Below are 7,544 nucleotides of genomic sequence, written 5' to 3' on the forward strand. Positions count from 1 at the left end.
GTGAGGATCTGAGATCCGCCAATGCCACTTGAATGAGCTTGGGAGTGGGTCCTGTGAGATCTGCGAACAGTATGAGAATGAGCTTGGAAGTGGATCTTCCCTCATTTGAACCTTGAGTTGACTGCAGCCTGGCTGACACCTTGTAGCCTTGGGAGAGACCTGATCTTGGGAACCTTGGGAGAGGCACTTAGCTAAGCCAAATCTGGATTGCTCGTATACAAAAACTGTGAGATAACAAATATTTGTTGTTGCCAGTCACTAAGTTTTGGGATAATTTGTTATGCAGCAACAGATAACCGGTACAATTTCATAAATATTTGCAAATGCATGGAAAGGCAAGCAGATAACTAAGTAGACTTCATTCCATGAATATTGCAGTGGTAGCCCTATTTAAGACACTCTGCTAGATATTACAGAGATTATAGATATGAATTTAACACCATGCTTACCCTCAAGAAGCTCACAGTTTAGCTGAAGAGGTTGAACATGAATTTGAGTAATTATAAGATTGTTATTAATGTTGTTGTTAGTTGCCATTGTGTTGGCCCCTGACTCATGGCAACCTCATGCACAATGTGATTGAACTGATGTGATCCATAGCGTTTTCATTGGTGTATTTTTGTAAGTAGATTGTCATGCCTTTCTTTGTCTTAATCTGGAAGCTCCACTGAAACTTGTTCAGCATTACAACATGCAAGCCTTTCCTGGTACAGAAATGTAGATGTGCTTGATGTACACTGACTGGAAATTGAACTCAGTTCCTCTCATGGAAGGTGAGAATTCTGCCACTGAACCACTACCACCCTCAGAATAGCACTAAAGCAGTACTAAGTAGAATAAAAGGAAAGATAAAAATGCCATGGGACTTCCAGGGAACAAGGGATTGCTTCTAAATTATAGATTCGGAGTTAGGGGACTCTGAAGAGTAGAGATTTGGAAAAGTAAGAAGGTATTTCTATAAGGAACAAGGCAATGTATCTAGAAATTTTGGGGTGCATACGCAGGCATATTTAGGAAGGAGGGTGATTTCTCAAAAGTCTGTATTATAAATAATCCTCATAGGCAGGATCAACTGGCAATATATTTGCTTTTCTGTATTCCCAGCTTCCTGATCCTTACTCCTCCTCCATTTTCCATTCTCAGTGATGTCAGTGTCTCTCCTCAGCCTTGTGAGATCCTCCTCCACCTATTGAAAGCTGCTTTCATGGAAAATTTTGAAATTCACCCACACTGAAGTCTATATGTCTAATAAAGCCTGATCAGCTTCCTCCCCTAGAGACCAGGCTCAAATTGAAAGAAGGAAGCTACATTTGTGGAATTTCAGTCATCAATGAGAGCCATAGACTTATGAATTAATAGCCATAGCTACCACTTATACTATTATATACTATTCATGGTATAGAATATCATCTAGTATGAGTCTGCCAAAACTAAACCAAAGCAGTTGCCATCAAATCTATTCAAACTTACAGTGACACCAGATGTGCAGTGTAGAACTGCACTCCATAGGGTTTTCAAGGCTGTGACCTTTTGGAAGCAGATCTCCATGCCTTTATTCCAAGGCACATCTGAGTGGGTTTGACTTTCAAATGTTTTGGTTCGTAGTTGTGGTGGTTACGTTGGTATGTCAACTTGGCTGGGCCTGGTTGAGTGGTTGGGCAGCTGAATGTAGTTATTCCTTATGGTAAGATTAGTAATTAACTCCATGGTGAAATCTATTGGAGCAGCTGAGTAGCTGCTTTGGATATGTGGTTTGCTTCCCGTATATAAGCAGCAGCTTTGGGAATGGTCTGTAGCTTATGGCACGCTTGGACCTGCATGTAGCCGCGTCATTGTTCAGCAGCCTGCCATGCTCTGCCAACCTTGGGACTTTCAACAGACTTGAATTAATGGCCTGCTGTGTGGTTTGGTAACATCAGGACTGTACCATTTTATTTGTCAACCTTGGGCTTGTTAGCCTCAGAAGCCAGTAGCTGCCTGATTGAAGAGATGCCTCTAGCTTCAGTGGGCCGGGCAAGAGACAGAGCTGAAGCCCAAAGTCGAGGGGCTTTCACACAGCCCCTAGAGCCTGGCACTTTGAACTCGGACTTCTAGCCTCCCAAACTGTAAGAGAATAAACTCCTGTTTGTTAAGGCCATCCCATTTATTGGTGTATTTCCTGTCAGAGCGGCACTAGGTAACCAGAACAGTACTTAAGCACTTAACCATATGAGCCACCCAGGGACTTCTAGGCATGCATGCACTAAAAAACAAAAAACAAACAAAAAACACCAAATCCACTGTCATGGAGTCAATTCTGACTCATACCAAACCTATGGGACAGAGTAGAACTGACCCATAGTGTTTCCAAGGCTGTAAATTATTACTGAAGCTGTCTGCCTCATCTTTCTCCTGTGGATGGCTGGTGGATTCAAACACCAACTTTTTGGTTAGCAGCTGAATGCCTTAACCACTGCATGACCAGAGCTCCTTCCTAGACATTCAGTGTCCCTTTATTTGGGCAGAGAGACTAGTGGGGCCAGTGAGGTCCATACTTCTTAAACAGGTCCTGTCTCCACCTATATAATCACATAACTCTGGAGTTCAGAGTTGTCTTCATCTGTTTTTATACAGTGGATTAGAGTATACAGTGGAAAATTCCACGGACTAGATATAATCTGCTGAACATGTTAGGGTAATGGATAACAATATCAGGAAAAGCAGAACCAAGCCAAACATAAGCTAGCCAAATATTGCTGTTGTTGTTGCTATGTGCCATGGAGTCATCTCCGACTCATAACGACCCCTCCTTGGGTTTCCGAGGCAGTATCACTATGAAAGTAGATCGCCCAATCTTCTTCCAAGGAGTAGCTGGTGGGTTTGAACTGCCAACCTTCTGGTTAGTAGTCAAGTGTCTTAGGCACTATGCCACCAGAGCTCCCCAAATATTGCTAGTGTAGCCTAATGGTTAAGAAGGCAGACATTGGACCTGAACAGCTGGGTTCAAATCCTATCCCTATTCCTTACCACACACCAGTGCAACTTTGGCAAGCTTCCTTAAAACTCTTTGTATCTCAGTTTGCTCATCTATATAGAAAAGGAATGATGATAATAATATTATCTACTTTGTAGTCTAAAAACTACTCATTGCCATTGAGTCAATTCTGATTCATAGTGACCCCCGTTGGATTTCTGAGGCAGTAAATCTTTACAGGTAGATTGCCTCATTTACCTTCCATGGAGCAGTTGGTGAATTTGAACCACTAACCTTCTGGTTAGCAGTCAAATACCTTTAGGCACCATGCCACCAGAGTTTTGAGCTGTGCTTTTGAGTTGTGGTGTTGGTGAAGAATACTGAAAGTACTATGGACTGCCAGAAGAATGAACAAATTCGTTCTGGAGGAAAGGCAGCCAAAGTGCTCCTTGGAAGTGAGAATGGCCAGACTGTCTCACCTGCTTGGTCATGTTACCAGAAGGGACCATTCCCTGGAGAAGAATATCATGCTTGATAAATTGGAGGGTCAGTTGAAAAGGGGAAGGCACTCAATGAGATGAATTGATGCAGTGGTTGCAACAATGCATTTAAGTTTATCAAGGACTGTGAGGCTGGTGCAGGACCAGGCAGTGTTTTGCTCTGTGGTATCACTATGAGTTAGTTGTAAGACTATGAGTTGGAGCCAACCTGATGGCACCTAACAAGAGCAATGACACTTTGTAGTCTTATTAAGAGAATTAAATGAGTTAATATCTATAAAGTGCTTAAAATGATGCTTTATAAGACTTTGCTAATAAATTAAAATCTTAAGAAATTATTCATTCCCATCTAAATTGATAGTTCTGGGTCACTGGTCTTGGAATTTAAGTTTCCATGAAGCCAAGGATGCTTGTCTCTTTATTCAGCCCTGTGCCCAGATCTGAACCTGGTATAGAACATGCTCAATAAATATGCTTGAATGAATAAATGAACCTACCTCAGTAGTTATAGAGAAGAATTCTGAATAAGTACAAAGTGGGATAAAATGACCTCTCAGAAATTTTCCACTATTAAGTTCTATGATTTCTTGAATGAATTAATGGATTGGAATGGCAAACTAAAAATGTACCTAAATGATTTGGGACTGAATTATTTCTGTTTTTCTTTTTTTACTTTCATAATTCAAAAAATGTCTATTAAATGAGTATCTTCTATCGGGCTTTGAACCAGTTTGGACCAGTTCAGTCAAGGTCAATGCAGCAAAATTGGAAGAGATATAAACTTGTAAAATATGAGGGTGCCAGAATGGAAACCAGATCAGGAAAAATTACTGGTAGAAGCCTTGGAGTGGGAGACTCAGAAGCCTGATTTGAGGGACTAGATTATTGTCAGAACTGTAGAGAGCGACACATACTCAAAAAATGTGGTCAGCTACCATATTTGAGCCAGGCACCACTGTTTCCAACTCTGCCGATCAAGAGATTGGTTGCTATGCAGAGTGCATGCTGCCCTAGTTTTCTAGGAGGGAGATTAGCAGAGTGTCAACCTGTAATTTTTTCCTTTCTGGTTATTCTTCTGGTACTCCCACATTTTACACATTTAGGTCCATTCCTGTTTTACTATGCTGGCCGTGACTGAACCAGGAAAAGCTGGTTCAAAGCTGTGTCTTTTCTAGTTAAAAGGTTAAACTGGAACATGAGACATCCTATTAAGAGTCTCCAGTCATCTCCACATGTGTCTAATCATTATCTGCTTTCACAGTTTCATATCTCCAAGCCTTTCAGCTCAGTTTGACATTTCACTGCCTTTTATGTGTGTGACAAGTGAAAACAGGAAAAGAAACAAAATTATGTGAAGAAAACCAGAATCTACACAGCAGTTTGAGGGTGGTATTCAGTGGGTCCCACCCAATCTGTCTCATCAAGACTCAGTACTCACATCATCTCTCATCTTATATTCCTATGTGTAATAGTCTCCTCAACACTTGTTAGTGTCATTTCTGTTATGGATTGAATTTAAATATGTTAAAGCCCTAACCCTTGTACCTATAAATATGACCCTGTATGGAAACAGAGGTTTTCTTTTTTTATGTTAACAAGGGCATACCTGGGTAGGGGGGTTCCTAAATCTAATATCTTTTGAGTGGTATCTTATAAAACCAAAAAAAAAAAAAAAAACCTCACTCCCATCAAGTAAATGTCAACTCATAGTGACCCCTCTTTGGGTTTCCGAGGCAGTATCACTAGGGAAGTAGATTGCCCAACCTTCCTTTCAAGGAGTGACTGGTGGGTTTGAACCGCCAGCCTTCTGGTTAGCAGGCAAATGCCATAGGCACTATGCCATCGGAGCTCCTATCTTACAAAAAGGGAAAGACAGACACAAATGGGGGGAAGAAATGCTAAGGATTGTCAGCAGCTTCTCAAAGCTGAAAGGGACAAAAAAGTACCTTTCCCCTGAGTCAGAACACTGAATTCAGACTTCTAGGCCCCAGAACCATGAGAAAATAAGTTTCCGTTATTTAAAGCTACCCTTTTTGTAATGTTTTATTATCACATCTCTAGGTAACTAAGACACCTTTCCTTCACCACTTAGCCTCCAAAAAAAAAAAAACCCTCACTGCCATTGAGTCAATTCTGACTCATAGAGACCCCCTTTTGGTTTCCCAAGGCAGTAAATCTTTACAGAAGTAGATTGTCCAGTCTTCCTACCACAAAATGGCTTGTGGGTTTGAACCACCAACCTTCTGGTAAGCAGTCAAATGCCTTAGGCACTACACCACCATATGCAATCAATACCTGCAAAGCTGCCTGCCTCATGAGGGCATTCAGGTGAGCTCTGTTTCCACAGCTCTTATACTGAGAACAGAGGTGTTTCAGCAACAGTTCCAAAAGAGAGTAGATGTCCCTCTTCACTCCCTACCCCCAAAATCACCCTCCTAAAACTGGTCTTTTCTAGTTCCCTCTAGAAACAAGAATGTCAATGCATACCTCTTCAAGGAACTGAAAGTAATCACTCCACTGAGCTACTTAGATAAATTTAAAACTCCCAGCCCCCATAATATTAAATCATTTTGGTTGAAACAATGAAATAACTAGCTCACTGGCAGTTGCTTGAAATAGCTGCAGACATGGAAAAAAAAAAAATGACTTTTAATCAGACCAAGTCACTCCACCTTTGGAATTCTAAATTTAATAATGTTGTCAAAGAAAAATATTCAGGTATAGTGGGGAAATATGATTATTCTTTTAGCTCTATAAGCAACCAGGAGTGTTTCCTTCAAATCTTGACATTTAATCAATTGGAAATTGGTTTTGGAAAACTATGTGCTGTGAAGCCATCTCTGCCTGTAGAATGTTTCTTTAAAAACCTGGAATATAGAAGAAATTCACAACCTGGACTCTTACTGACCATCAATCACACCTGTCTCTTACACCTAACAGAAATTGTTGCCACTTTTTCTTTGTGTTCTTTAACAGTTTGAATGTTTGTTAAAATAAAATGAAGTAAAACATTAAGCATCTTTTATTTTTTTAGCCTTAAAATTCTATCTAATCACGAAGAGTGGTAAAATCCTTATTAATATTTTATTTATGTATCAGTATCTCAGTGTTTGTCACTATTTTTACAGAGGTCTTACTATACTCTCCAATTTTTGTAAGAGAAAACTAAGATTCAGAGAGATTAAGAGATTCTCCCAAGATCTTAAGTAAGTAGCAGAGCTGAGTTTTAGTCTAAGTCTGTCTACAATTTCCATGTACTCCCCTTAAGACAAGTCATAAATTTGGCAATAAGGGAATCTTTAGAGATCTAAGTCAGGGATCAGTAAAATATTATCTCTGTCACAAGTACTTAATTCTTGTGTGTGATGTAAACACAGTCATAGATAAAAACTAATGAGCATGGCATTATTCCAATAAAATTTTATTTACAAAAAGAGGGAGCAGGTCATCTTTGGCCTACAGGCTATAATGTATGTCCATTTATCTAAGTAGATCAAGCATTCTGGGGACAAAATCTAGACTGTAGCCCATTTAAAAAAAGGAAGAATTTCCTGTAACTAAATAAAGGTAGAAGCTAGAATTACAGAGGTAAAGAACCTGATGAGGCTGATGGTAAGGGGAAATATCAAAGCAGATGATGGCAGTATAAGGAAGCAGAGAAGCACAGTGGTTATGACCATGGACTCCGGAGCTAGACTGCCTGGATTTCAAGCTTGAACACTCTGGCTGTGTGGCCTTGGTCAAGTTACTTACTTCTTCCACACCTTCATTTCTTTACCTATTATATAGGGACAGTAATACTAGCTTCTTCATAGAGTTTTAGTGAGAATAAAATGAATATATGTAAATTACATAGAATATGACCTAGCCTATATTGTTGTTATTAGTTACTATTGACTCAAGTCTGACCTAAGACAACCTTAGATACAACAGAACAAAACGTTGCCTGGTCCAGTACCATCTCCAGGCTCTTTGTCATGACTGAGCCATTGGTGAGGCTATTGTGTTAGTCCATCTTATCAAAGGTTCCCTTCTTTCTTCTGACCCTCCACTTGACCAAATATGATGTCCTTTGCTAGCAAGTGGTCTTT

This window comes from Orycteropus afer, unplaced genomic scaffold (genome assembly GCF_000298275.1).
Source record: "Orycteropus afer afer isolate SDZICR_OR568_19922 unplaced genomic scaffold, OryAfe1.0 scaffold00151, whole genome shotgun sequence".
In the NCBI taxonomy this organism is placed as follows: Eukaryota; Metazoa; Chordata; class Mammalia; order Tubulidentata; family Orycteropodidae; genus Orycteropus; species Orycteropus afer.